This window comes from Lipotes vexillifer, unplaced genomic scaffold, assembly GCF_000442215.2.
Source record: "Lipotes vexillifer unplaced genomic scaffold, Lipotes_vexillifer_v1.1 scaffold1215, whole genome shotgun sequence".
Classification (NCBI taxonomy): Eukaryota; Metazoa; Chordata; class Mammalia; order Artiodactyla; family Lipotidae; genus Lipotes; species Lipotes vexillifer.
In genome coordinates, this window is record NW_006790710.1 from 333,752 (window position 1) to 347,501 (window position 13,750).

A 13,750-nucleotide genomic window follows, 5' to 3' on the forward strand; every position below is an offset into this window, starting at 1 on the left:
TCTTTCCCTTGTAGTATTTTACCAGGAAAATTCTAGCCACTTTTGCCTTTCCAAACTTCAGTCTCCTTTTCCTCAACTCAGGGAGACCACTGGGCTCTGTTTGGGTTCCCTTTTCTGTCCTGTAGACTGGAAACTGTTTCTAGTCCATAAGCTGGGGAAATCTTTGGGCTTTTTATGTTTCTTTCCTCTCAGGGAGACTGTGCTTCCAATTATCCACTTTCTAAAATACATTATGTCATATATTTTGATCACTTCTGGTTGTTAAAGGCAGGAGTGTCTCTGTTAATCCATCTTGGCTAGAAACATCTAGTATTTGTTTTGGATACTATAAAATATTTTCATTAAATAAAACTTTTAAAATTTTACTTCACAGAAATAAGGAAAGAGACACAATTGTAACCACAGGAGCAATCCTGCAGTTCTAGTTTACATTTCTAACTTTAACTCACAGTAACTGAAGTATAAAATTCTCAGGGGGAAATTAAGCTAATAAACCATCACCTTTTCTCAGTTTCAGCAGCCAAGTTTTGTACACCAGCAGTGAATCCTTCAGGATCCATGAATTCGGTTACAATTTCCACTCCATAGGAATCTGTCAAGTCAGTGAGCTTCTAGCCTCTGTTCCTCCTTGAGCTGTGTAAGTTTATTTTTAGGCAGTAGAATTAAAAATGAGCCCTCTGCCCTCACTGTAATGATTGGCTAGGTCAACCCCAAATCTAATAGCGCTGACAACACAGTAACTTACTTTTGAAGACCGTGTTACAAACAGCCAAGATCACTTAGATAGATAGCAACAGAGAAGTGATTTGAGAGTTCTAGGTATATTGAATTTCTGGCATTGTGTTTTGCAATGAATTTGTAAAATTATTGCACACATGTAATTTTTTATACCTTATCTAATGGTCCCTTTTGTTTAAATATAATTATGTATATATATATATATTTCTTTTTTCAGTAAGTTACCTTAAAAATTAAAATTTAGTTTTGTAGTGAGTATCCAAACATTGGTAATATGTACTGATTTCATCCTGTTCTCTTAATCCACTAACCACAGTTATACCACAATCCTCAGTCACACTTCTCCTTGCCTCTCCAATATTTCTTCCCGTCTAAAGAGAAGTCTTTTGTGACTTCAAAATCCTTCAGAAATTAATTGTGGCATAACTCCTTTCTTCTCTCCAAGGAAACTTTTATTATTTCTCTCACATCATAAATACAGTATTTCTTTTCCTTTCAAAAACAATAAAAATATCTCTCATTTCTCTTTGAACTGTATTTTCAAAGTCTGTAACACTCGGTGTTTGGTAAAACATGACAATCTAAGTTTATACCAATATTTACAAACCACTTGTCACAATGCCCACTTGCATTGTTGAAGAATTGTTTAATAACTGTTTCTCACTTTTAGCCTTCCTCTTTTTATCCCGACTTTTGGCTTAACTCTCAAAGTGTAAAAGTGCCCACGTTAGCTTGTTTTGAATATTAAAAAGATGGAGATATGAATTAGTTTCTGTAACATCTATATGAAATGGGTACTCTCTAATGAATTAGGTAACACAATATCATGTAATAAAAGATCAGATATACATTCTTATCGATTTATGCAAGTGAGCACATCTCCATGATTTACAAGGCAAGAAAAAAAAGATCAAACTTCACAGCTCTGATGGCAGACCTCCCTCAGAGACCACCCCTCCCTGTGATGTTCAGTGATGTGAATATTGCAGAGATCTCCTGGAATTGTATAAATGATTAGGGAATCTTTGGAGAAAGGGAGAGAAAGAAAACCAGACAGTTGAAAATGGGAAAAAGAATGATGCTGTAGCTGAGAAACGTCATCTTGTGTTGTGATGGAGGGTTAACTCTGATTGGTGCAGAAAATATAGTGTCCATCCTTCCTCATAAGGAATTCCTCCTGGTACCATCTGGTTGATTGTATCAGAGTGCTAAAAAAACAAGCAAACAATAAACAGCAAGAGCCTGGGAAAAGCTGGAACCAGAAAAGAGGAGGAGAAATGAAACATCTAAAGCACCCACCCTGAGCCCTATCACAGTCTCATTTCTTTAGTTTCCTGATTGGAGGATGCAGACTTTTTTTCTTTTTTTTTTTTCATGTGAGTGATGAGGCCCTCGCAATTTTTTAATTTTATTTTATTTATTTATTTTTTTGGTACATGGGCCTCTCACTGCTGCGGCCTCTCCCTTTGCAGAGCCTGTGCTCCGGGTGCGCAGGCCCAGCGGCCACGGCTCACGGGCGCAGCCGTTCCGCAGCACGTGGGATCCTCCCAGACCGGGGCACGAACCCGCATCCCCTGCATCAGCAGGCGGACTCTCAACCACTGCGCCACCAGGGAAGCCCGGATGCAGACTTTTATAGTCAAATCTGATTAATATAAAGGTCTATGAAGAGGTAATTTGAGCTAACTGGATTTTATATTTTTGTTTGCAATCCTGGAGTTTTATTAAATACCTCATTTATCCATTGAAAACATATTTGCCAAGGACCTGTGTTCCTCTGGGTGAGAAGTAGAAAGGAGTGAAGACCGCCTTTTTTGATTCGGTTAGGAGGGGGAAGGAAAATTAATAATAAAATTTAAAAGATTTTTGTTGACGGAAAAAAATTCACAACCTAAAAGTTGAGAGTTATGTTTTATTCGGGGACATTCGTAGGCTTCAAGTTCGGGAGATGGAATCTCAGAGAGCGGATATAAGCCAGGATATATAGGAGTTTTTGCAACAAAGGCCAGGTAGTCGGAACATCAAAAGATTACTGTTAATAGAAGAAAACCAGACATCTTAAGGATTTTAGTGCTTTTCTCTGTATGGGAAGATGCAAGAGTCTGGGCTTACCGAAATCATTCCTTTGATGTGCACCTCAGCTGTCTGGGGCCAGTATCCTGTGTTTTGTCATCCTGAGTTTCCTCAGGTGCACCATCCGGGGTGGCTGCAGTGACTATAATGTGATAGCTTGATGGCTGCAAACATCCTTTGCTTACTGATATGGCATGCAATATTTTAGTTCTCTCTTTAAATAATAGTATTTAAAGGTGTATGGTAAAGTGAATGAGTTATACATATACATATATCCACTCTTTTTTAGATTCTTTTCCCATGTAGGCCATTACACAGCATTGAGTAGAGTTCCCTGTGCTATACAGTAGGTCCTTATCAGTTATCTATTATATATAGTGTATATATATATATATATATATATATATATATATATAGTAGCGTGTACACCTGAAACTAACACAACAGTGTAAATCAACTATACTCCAATAAAAATTTTAAAAACAGAAAGACAGCAAACATTAAAAAAAACAAACAAAAATAGTATATGTTAGATCATTCTATAAAACCAAGGTCATAGGAATCAAAACTAACTTTTCCATACTTGAAGGCATACCTTTTTGAAAATAAGAGTAGTTGGTAAGAAGGGAGGCCATGGGTTTTTCAGCTGCACCCATCAAAATTACCACTTTATGGGAATGCCATCCATATCTGCGCTCTGAACACCCACCCGCTGGCTTAACAGTCTCTTCCTGGTGTTTTCTCTCTCGGTGATTCCTCCATGGTGGGAAGACAGCACGGTTCTCCCATGATCCTGTTGCTACACTTAGAGTCTTGGGTGGGTGTCCACCACCTGCCGTGCCCCCTGTCCTTGGCTGGGGTCCCTGAGCTCAGGAAGGCGCCTCACCCTGCCGGTCACTTGCTGCTGTCCCTGTCCCTCTCCTCCAGCCTCCACACCGAGCTGTGTGACCAGCTTTCCCTTAATCATTTTGTCAATTTGTTTTTGCTGTAGAGGACAGAAAGGCACTAAACATACCAAGTCCAGCTGTCAGCCTCAGCCTCCCCCCACCAACACCTGGCTCTGAGGCTCACTGACCCTCCCTCTGGGGCCTTTCTGCTCACATATTTCAAAGAAATATTATAATAAAAGCAATGTGATTCAACTCTTTTAGAAGGGAGAGTATTTATGTAAAATTGGGAGACAGCATTTTCTAAAATGTTTGTGATATAGACTAGACAGTGTCTTCACCGATAAAGAAATGAGTTCAGGGAGAACATGGCTTCTGAATCAAAGTTGCATTCCCTTTTCTCTACTCCAGGGGTTGCCCAGGCATGTTCTGCAAGGCCCCAGAACTAGGATTCCAGGGCATGAATTAATGGGGGGGGGGCAGAACATTGATAATCAAAAAGAAAACTGTCCTGATACCCAGAGCTCTTCTCTGGGTCCCCCAGGAATGGAGGGGCATGGTGGCTGCAAAGATGGGGTCAAGATTCCCTGACGCCACAGGTGAAGATGCCAAGAGAAGACGTGTCCTGGTACCAGCGGGTCTCCTGGCAAGACACCCAGGCCCTTTCTAAAGAGAGGATATGAGATCTTAGATGCAAAGGTTACATTTGCAAATCACACAACTGGGAGTCAAGAAAGGCAGCTCCCGAGAGCCACTGGGGAAAATGAAGGGATGCTAATGAACGTGTGAAGAGTGACAGGGAAATGTCTTTGTCCTCATCAGTGAAAGTCATCTTCAGATAGCTATAAATTGATTCTTGAATATCCTGTGCAGCATAAATAAATAAATAAATAAATAAATAAATAAATAAATGGCCCAGAAATGAATTTCTAATAGAGTTGGTGGGAAGTAATTTGCGAAATCTTTCTGCTGCTCTGGATGGGAACTGCGTCTCTGGGAGAGGTCGTCAGTACCTCCAACACATTTTCTAATTACTGACGCTAATTACTTGCATCATCATTTGCATACTCTTATGAGGCAGACACTACAGAGGGCTGAGGCTGCTGGATTTTTTTCCCTCTTATTCATTCAGGAATGAGAAGACTTCCATCCTGGCTAAGCATTTGCCAACAAACAGGATGGCTGGAACAGGATTTGCCCCTCTCCTTGTCCTCTGGGAGGCTGGCAGCTTCCAGCGCTCAGATATAAACATAAAGGCAGTTTGATCTATGTCTGTCTATCTATCTATCTATCCCCATGGCCAATTTGCAAAGCCTTTTAGGCACTCCCAGTTCTTAGAGCCCCATGGTTAGATGTCCAGGCTGTGGAGTCAGACCCTGACTCAGCCAGATGAGCACAGCTCCAGTTCTAGAATAAGCTTCAGTAAAGATAAATTCCAATCCCTGCCAGTGCAGGACTAACATTGACTCCTGTCCTGCTCCATCAGTCATTTTATTTTTCTTAACTAAATTGGTGGTGAGTTGAAGTTCTTTGACTTGTGAGGTTGGTGTAAGTCTGTGCTTCCCCTGCAGACAGGGGTCCTGGCTTGAAGCTACACTTACTTGCAGTTTGGAGCATCCCAGGAAGCACATCCCCTCTCTCGTCTTCCCTGCTGCCCACTGTGAGTTACAGTCTTAGAACTGGAGTGGGAGAGAGTAGGTGATGGGGAGAGGGCTTGATGGGAGAATGATGGGCTCTGGACCTACTTATTTCAGGAGACAGTGTCTGCAGAGCTGACTGATGCCTATCTGGCTTTTTGGCTTCCGGGTTTTTTGTTTTGTTTTGTTTTTCTGGTTTAAAAAAAAAGGAGCGAGAAATTGTAGAAAATCAATTATTTATTTTAAGTTCAGACGGTGGAGTGTATATTTCCAGCCTATCTACATAGTCTATACTATGGCAGAAACTTCACCTCGAAACTGATCTCTGGCTTTTTCTCTCTATATTTGACTATCTTTATGGGTTTTTTAAATAAGTAGGACGAAGCCATTTAAAATACAGCTAGTTTAACTTTGTTATTCTAACCCTGATGTTTAAGTGTTATTTCTTTACAATAAAATTAAAGGAATGGGAAACTTTCTACTGTTAACAAATATAAAGCTATTATAATTATATCGTAAGTAATATAGAGCAATTATTTGAGATGTGAACTGTGGGATTTTATTAACAAATTAGAGAATCAAAGTCTTTGTGGCTTGTTAAATTATGATGTGTTGTGTGCTGATGTGCTTGAGCTGATCTGTATAAAGCTTTGTAAAGAGTCCCAAAATGAACTTTGTAGCATTTAACTACATGTTGCTTGGTGATCATATCATGCCACACTTGATAATAGTTTTCTAATTCCTTTTCCTACAGGTATAATAAGAGTCCTTGTATTTCTGGAATATATTTAAACACATATAAATGCTAGTTATCACATGAATCACAAAGTTAGTCCATTACTTAATGTTGCCCTATGTTAATTTTCAATTGCTGCCTATAAAACCATCATAAATTTAGCAGCTTAAAGCAACACATTTATCATCTCAGTTTCCATGGGACAGGAATTTGGAAATGGCTTAGGTGAGTCTGCTGCCCAGGGCCTCACAAGGTTGCAGTCAAGGTGTTGATTAGGCTGTGCTCTCATCTGGAGGCTTGACAGAGGAGGAGTCTGCATCCAAGCCCCCTCCTGCTATTAGTAGGACTGATCTTATGCCCGTGGGATAGAGGTTTCTGTTTTCTTTTTTCCCTGGCTGTCAGCAGGGGACTGCTCTCAACAGCTTCCAGATACCTCCTGCAGTCCTCTGCTCTATGGCCCTCCCCATCACCATTTTACAACACAGCTGCCTGTTTCTTCCTGCTGGCACTCAGGGGAGGGATTACTCAGGGCGTTGATGCTGGGACAGGGATCCTGGGGACCGTCTTAGGATTCTGACTACCACTGGCCACTTCTTTGTGATTCCGGTGTAATGCTTTAGGAACTCCCAAGGGGCTCACAGACTTGTTTTGATGGGCAGGGAAGAATGGCATTTTTATCCCCAACTTAGATTTAGAGGATTTGAGAAATTCCGCTGTTTGTTTGCTTAATTATTTTTGGAGTAGTAGAATCTGCTAGATTCTCTTTACCTTCTGGGACAGCCATCCCTCAATGGCTGACTAATACAGAGAGTATAAGAGCCAGCTTCCCTTGCTTCCAGCTGGCACAATTCTAAGGAGCATTTTATGTTCCAGAGACACCCTTCCCCTCACTCCATGGATTAACCCATGGCTAGAGTTCACCTGAGGACACGTTCTTCCTTTGCTCCTTCACCTTCCCTCCTCTGCTGTTTCCTTCCTTACAAGTGTCTCTTAAAGAGCATCCTCTCAATATATCACCTGCACCCGAGTCCCTGATTCAGGCTTTGCTCCTAGAGAATCCAACACAAGGCATCTGCCTTCCTTCAAAAGAGATGGCAGGTGCTCCAGCACACCCATTACCTGCCTGGATTTTGACACCAGGCAGGTTGGAGTTTGTTCTGCCTCTTCCACTTATTAGCTGTATACTTTTTACATAACCGCTCTAAGTCTCAATTTCCCTACGGGTAAAAGGGACATTATACAGGTAAGAGAATTAAAGAGAGAGGATGTGTAAAATGCATATCATAGAGAAAGTGCCTGAGATATTTAGCTATTTTTATTATTTCCAAAAGAAGAGTTGAGAATATAGACACACTTTTCAAGCAAATAGTTTATTAAACATTTAAGCCCCACATATGTGCTTCCCTTCGCATCTAAAATAATTATGCAAGCTCTCTAGGCAGCAGCTTTGGCTTGTTTTTGATATGTATGGTAATGTGTTCCCATTGGGACATTGTCTCTTTCAGCATTGCCCCTGGACCAAAGGCCCTGCAACGAGATGGGCTGCCCTTCCTGGGCAGCCTAAAGCTGGAGGTCCAAACCCAGCTTCCCTGGGTACCAGGAGCTTGTCTTTGAATTCTTTAGCAACTTGCTCTTGTTTGATTTTGAAGCAAATCAATCTAGGCATCTTGGGTTCTTTTAGTTCTGTGGCTCACTCATCACCCTGAGCAGTGAATTAAAGCCCAGATCACGGTAGCCTCCTTCATTAGAAGGTGTACATGTGTGTGGAGGGCAGTGGGCGGGCTCCCAGAGGAGAAGGAATGTAAATACTTACCAAGTAGATTTTATTTTATCCCTGTTCCATTATGAATGACCTTATAATCCACGGTAAAGAATTTGAATTTTACTCTAGGCAATGAGAGTCATTAAAATGTTTTAAGTAGAGAAATGACATCATCAGATTTGCATTTTAGAAATCTTTGGTTGGGCGGAGAATGGATCTTGAGGGGGAGAGGGGAGGCTGGGAGAGCAATTACGGAGTTCGGGGCTTTATCCAGGAGAAAGGTAATGGGACCCTGAATGAGTACAGTGATTACAGGGTGGGTAGAGAGAGGTGGAAAAGACGGTAGACATCTGGAGAGCAGACCTAGTGGGATTCAGTGACTGGCTGCACGTAAGGGCAAGAAGGGTGTCAAGGATGAGCTGTGGGTTCTGTGCTTGGCAACTGGGTTGGTGGTGAGTCATGCACTGAGATGGGGACCACAGTGGGGGGGGCCAGGTTTGGGAGTGAGAATATGAGTTAAGGTTGGCCACGGTGAATTGAGATAGAACATCCAATTGGAGATGTCTGGTGGGCAGCTGGCTATTAAGAAGGAGGGGTCATATCCTGGATGCCGTAGTGAGTAGGGGGAGTATGGCGGTGTCAGAAACTCATCAGTCTCCACCGGAAGAGTCTTGGGGGACACTACCCCCAGGGTGAGCCGGGTTTGTGTTAAGGCAAGATTGGAGAAGGAACATTTGGTGAAGTGTTTCATTCTTTGGTTGGCGTATTAACCATGAAATTGTTCCCCCCATCCTGGAGAATATGGAATATTTTGGGGGCAGAGGAAGAGTGAAAAGTTGAGTGAGGGGAGACAAAGGGCAGAAATGACGGGAATGAGTTTGGTAGAGAGAGATGGCAGTGGCACTTCCAGCTCAAATGGGACCAAGAAGAGGGGTGCAAAGCAAGAGGGTGTAATTAACTGTCAGAATTCCAAAATAACTAGGCACTGATAGATGTTAAGGTCCCCACTGAGGTGAACAGCCCAGAAATGAGCTTAACTGGTTCCCATTTGTTATTTCTCAGCCCTGCCCAATAGACAAAGGGTCATATGCTCCCATTGTGCCCATGAGAGAGCTTCGTGCCAAAGCCGGGCTATGGACCCCATCTATAGACTGCTCAGGTATGTGCCCAAAGCTTGGGGTCATTTTCTTCATTTTCTCCAAGGCTCTTTGTAAACCTCTTCACCATGTCTGAGCCATCAACTCTACCACATTCTCGGTTCTCAGCCCCTTCTTTGTCTACTTATGTCCGGTATAGATGACTTAGGATTCATGGGTACGTAAACCAAAAGTCTCAAGGTGAGGATTTTGGAAACTAGAAGAGAAATTGAGGGTAAACCAGTGGAAAAAAAAAAGGTAGGTCTGGGGCAGAAATAAGAATTGAAAAAGAAACAGAACTTTCTAGGGGGAGAATCCAGAGATCCATCAGCTAAGACTGTAAAACAAAAGCCAGGTGGGGATAGAAACCTAAAGGGGGTGCAAACAGGCAAGGGCATCCTGCATCAGGAGTAGAAGGAGCCAGAGAAAACAGAGTGGTCCTAGACTGCAGGTAAAGGCAGAACAATAAAAACATCAACGCTTACCATCACTGCTAATATCATTATCATTCTTTACTGTTTACTATATGCTGGGCACCTGGAATATTCATGCTATGACCAGATTCAGGTAAAGCACAGCTACTCCTGGGGACCAGTGCTTTTTTGTAAAGCAGAAATGTATTAAAATCCATTTATATAGTGCTTAACGGACTGGAACTAGGTGCAGCGTTCTCAACTTTCAGGCAAATCAACTCTATCCTCAGAATTATTTTGTGTTGAGACAGAATTCTTTGCCCTTCCCACAGCAAGAGAATTCTGTTTATCCCCATAAAGATAATGCACTTAATTACATCACCCCTCACAAGAACAATCCCTTTGAGACCTAAGACAGCCTCTCACAACCTCTGCGGACAGAGGAGATATATTAGCAGAGAACCTTCTCCAGGATGCAATGCCTCATGACGGAGGTGCAGGAAAGGGTGGCTGCTTCAGAGAGTGACTGTGTGTGGGCACAGCTGCTGGCCCCTCACTGTGGAGCGTGGTGGGGGGAGGGATGCTGCACGGCCTACAGCACCTCTGCCCCTCCCCTCCCCCTTCTGAGTCCCTATCGCTCCTGCGGGTCCAGGCTCTGGAAGGGTCTCAGTCCCTTTACCAGGTGCTTTGCCCCCGTCTCTGTCATAACTCCACGGCTCCCTCAGGGTGGCCTGGATTTCTGAGATCTTCGTAAGGCTCTGCATGGCCTCCATCAGTTCCATGCTCTTCTGCAGAGAAGTGGTCACGTGCAGACCCTGGGCTGGCTCTTCGTCCTCAGGAGCGCAGAGCTCAGGTGAGCTTTTGCTGCTCGGTGCTCGCTCACAGCCTTCTTCCAGCCCATCGTCTCCTTGGCTAGAAGTGCACAGATGTCCTCTAGCCCTTCTTAGCAGCATCTTTCCCAGGTCGTTTCACATTTTCTTCCTCCCTTTGGATACCTCCTGGTTTCCCGTCAGCTAGTCTCTGTCCCTTCTTATCTTCCATGACCATCACTGAACAGCCCTTTAACTGGCTCTGGGTGGGCCTGATTGTCAGTGAGATGAACGAGCTACTCAGAAAGTAATGGGGCCATGGAGGGAGGAGGTGGGACAGACAGGACCTGCAGGCTTGGAGTAACCAGGGGAGCAGGCAAGACAAGGCCCCTGCTGAGACATGGCGGTTATGACCAAACTGTGTCCCCCCAGAATTCATGTGTTGAAGGGCTAACCCATATTACCTCAGAAGGTGTCTGTATTTGGAGCTAGGATCTTTAAAGAGGTAATTAAGTTAAAATGAGGTCATTAGGGTGGCCCCGAATCCAAGAGGATTGGTATCCTTATAAGAGGAGGCAATCAGGCCTCAGGTGACACACAGTGTGAAGGATGCCCATGTGAGGACAGCCGTGTACAAGACAAGGCGAGAGGTCTCAGAAGAAACCAGCCCTGCTGATGGCCTGGTTTCAGACTGCTGGCCTCCAGAACTATGAGAAAATAACTTCCTGTTGTTCAGGCCACCCAGTCTGCCGTACTTTGCCATGGCAGCCCTAGCAAACTAAATCACACAGACCTGGAGGAGCGGAAAAGGATGCAGTCAGCTTGATTTTTGGCCCCCCTGTGTGTGAGATGCTAACAAGGTGTCCCTACAGGGCTGCCTCCACACAGCTGGAAATGCCTTTGCACTGTGAGGAGTGAGGCTGTGCCTGGAGGGGCCAACTTGGGAGTCAACCCGCAGAATGGGAGAAAATACTTGCAGATGAAGCAACGGACAAAGGATTAATCTCCAAAATATACAAGCAGCTCATGCAGCTCAGTATCAAAATAACAAACAACCCAATCCAAAAATGGGCAGAAGGCCTAAATAGCCATTTCTCCAAAGATATACAGATTGCCAACAAACACATGAAAGGATGCTCAACATCACAAATCATTAGAGAAATGCAAATCAAAACTACAATGAGATATCATCTCACACCAGTCAGAAAGGCCATCATCAAAAAATCTACAAATAATAAATGCTGGAGAGGGTGTGGAGAAAAGGGAACCCTCTAACACTGTTGGTGGGAATGTAAACTGATGCAGCCACTATGGAGAACAGTATGGGGTTTCCTTAAAAAACTACAAATAGAACTACCATACGACCCAGCAATCCCACTACTGGGCATATACCCTAAGAAAACCATAATTTAAAAAGAGTCATGTACCAGAATGTTCATTGTAGCACTATTTACAATAGCCAGGACATGGAAGCAACCTAAGTGTCCATCATTGGATGAATGGATAAAGAAGATGTGGCACATATATACAATGAAATATTACTCAGCCATGAAAAGAAATGAAACTGAGTTATTTGTGGTGAGGTGGGTAGACCTAGAGTCTGTCATGCAGAGTGAAGTAAGTCAGAAAGAGAAAAACAAATACCGTATGTTAACACATATATATGGAATCTGAAAAAAAAAAAAGGGTTCTGAAGAACCTAGGGGCAGGACAGGAATTAATGACGCAGACACATAGAGAATGGACTTGAGGACACGGGGAGGGGGAAGGGTAAGCTGGGACGAAGTGAGAGAGTGGCATGGACATGTATACGCTATCAAATGTAAAATAGATAGCTAGTGGGAAGCAGCCTCATAGCACAGGGAGATCAGCTCGGTGCTTTGTGACCACCTGGAGGGGTGGGATAGGGAGGGTGGGAGGGAGATGCAAGAGGGAGGGGATATGGGGATATATGTGTATGTATAGCTACTCACTTTGTTATACGGCAGAAAGTAACCATTGTAAAGCAATTATACTCCAATAAACATGTTAAAAATAATAATAATACACTAAAAAAAAAAAAAAAAGCCCACCACAGCCACACAGGAGAGTGGATGTGGCTTCCGTCCAAAATGAGCCCTGTGTGCAATGATGTCTCCCCACAGGAAAAGGAGGCCGATGCCAGGGGCAAATGAGAAAATGGGCCAAAGTACAGGCCCAGCTTAGAATGGTGGTTCTGGGTGCCAGTTCCAGCCCCCTGCTTCCCAGCCTGGGACCTGGGACGGGTTATGTATCTTCTCCATCCCCAGCTGTAAACGGGGGATAATGATGATGACGTGGTGCCCGCCTAGGTGCACCTTGGGGATTGAATGAGATAATGCAAGGAGCGCTTAGGACATGAGCGGCACTGAGCAAGCAGCCAGCTCGGTGCATCTCTTCCTCATTTTCAGTCTGTGCTGAGCTTCTGGTTGACACAGGCCATGCACGATCTGCTTTGGGGAATAGAAAGGTGAATCCAAAATCAAGCGATACCTTGAAATACAAGACCTTCTATATCGTCACCAGGTGTTCCCTAAGTTGTATTTTGCTTTACTCAACCAGATTTTTCAAACAGCTTTATTGAGGTATTATTTACATACCTTTTTTTTTTTGCGGTACATGGGCCTCTCACTGTTGTGGCCTCTCCCGTTGTGGAGCAACAGGCTCCAGACGCGCAGGCTCAGCGGCCATGGCTCACGAGCGCAGCCACTCCGCGGCATGTGGGATCTTCCCGGACCGGGGCACGAACCCGTGTCCCCTGCATCGGCAGGCGGACTCTCAACCACTGCGCCACCAGGGAAGCCCTACATACGCTTTTAACGTGTACAGTTCAGTGACTTTTAGTACATTTATACAGTCATGTAACCATCACCACAATCCAGTTTAGAAACATTTCCATCACTAGTCCAAAATGTCAGTCCATCCCTACTCCCAGCCCCACCGAGGAGGCCACTGATCTGATTTCTGCTGCCACTGTTCTGCCTTTTCTAGAAATTTCTAATACATGAAATCGTTCTACATGCAGTCTTTTGTGTCTGGCTTAGCACCATGTTTTGGGAGTTCATCCATGTTTTTGCACCTATTAGGAGTCTGGTCCTCTTCAGTGTCAAGAACTTTCCCATTGGATGAACATACTCCACTTTGCTTATCCATTCATCATTTGGTGGAAATTTGTGTTGTTCCTACTTTTTGGCTATTGCGAATAATGCTGCTAACCATTCATGTTCAAGTTTTTGTGTGGACACGTGTTTTCATTTCTCTTGTAGATACGTAGGAGTGGAATTGCTGGGTTATATGATAAGTGTGTGCTTAACTTTTTAAGAAGCTGCCAAACTGTTTTCAAAAGTGGCTGTTCTATGGGCTTCTCTGGTGGTGCAGTGGTTGAGAGTCCGCCTGCCGATGCAGGGGACACGGGTTCATGCCCCGGTCCGGGAAGATCTCACATGCCGCGGAGCGGCTGGGCCCGTGAGCCATGGCTGCTGATCCTGCGCGTCCGGAGCCTGTGCTCTGCAACAGGAGAGGCCACAACAGTGAGAGGCCC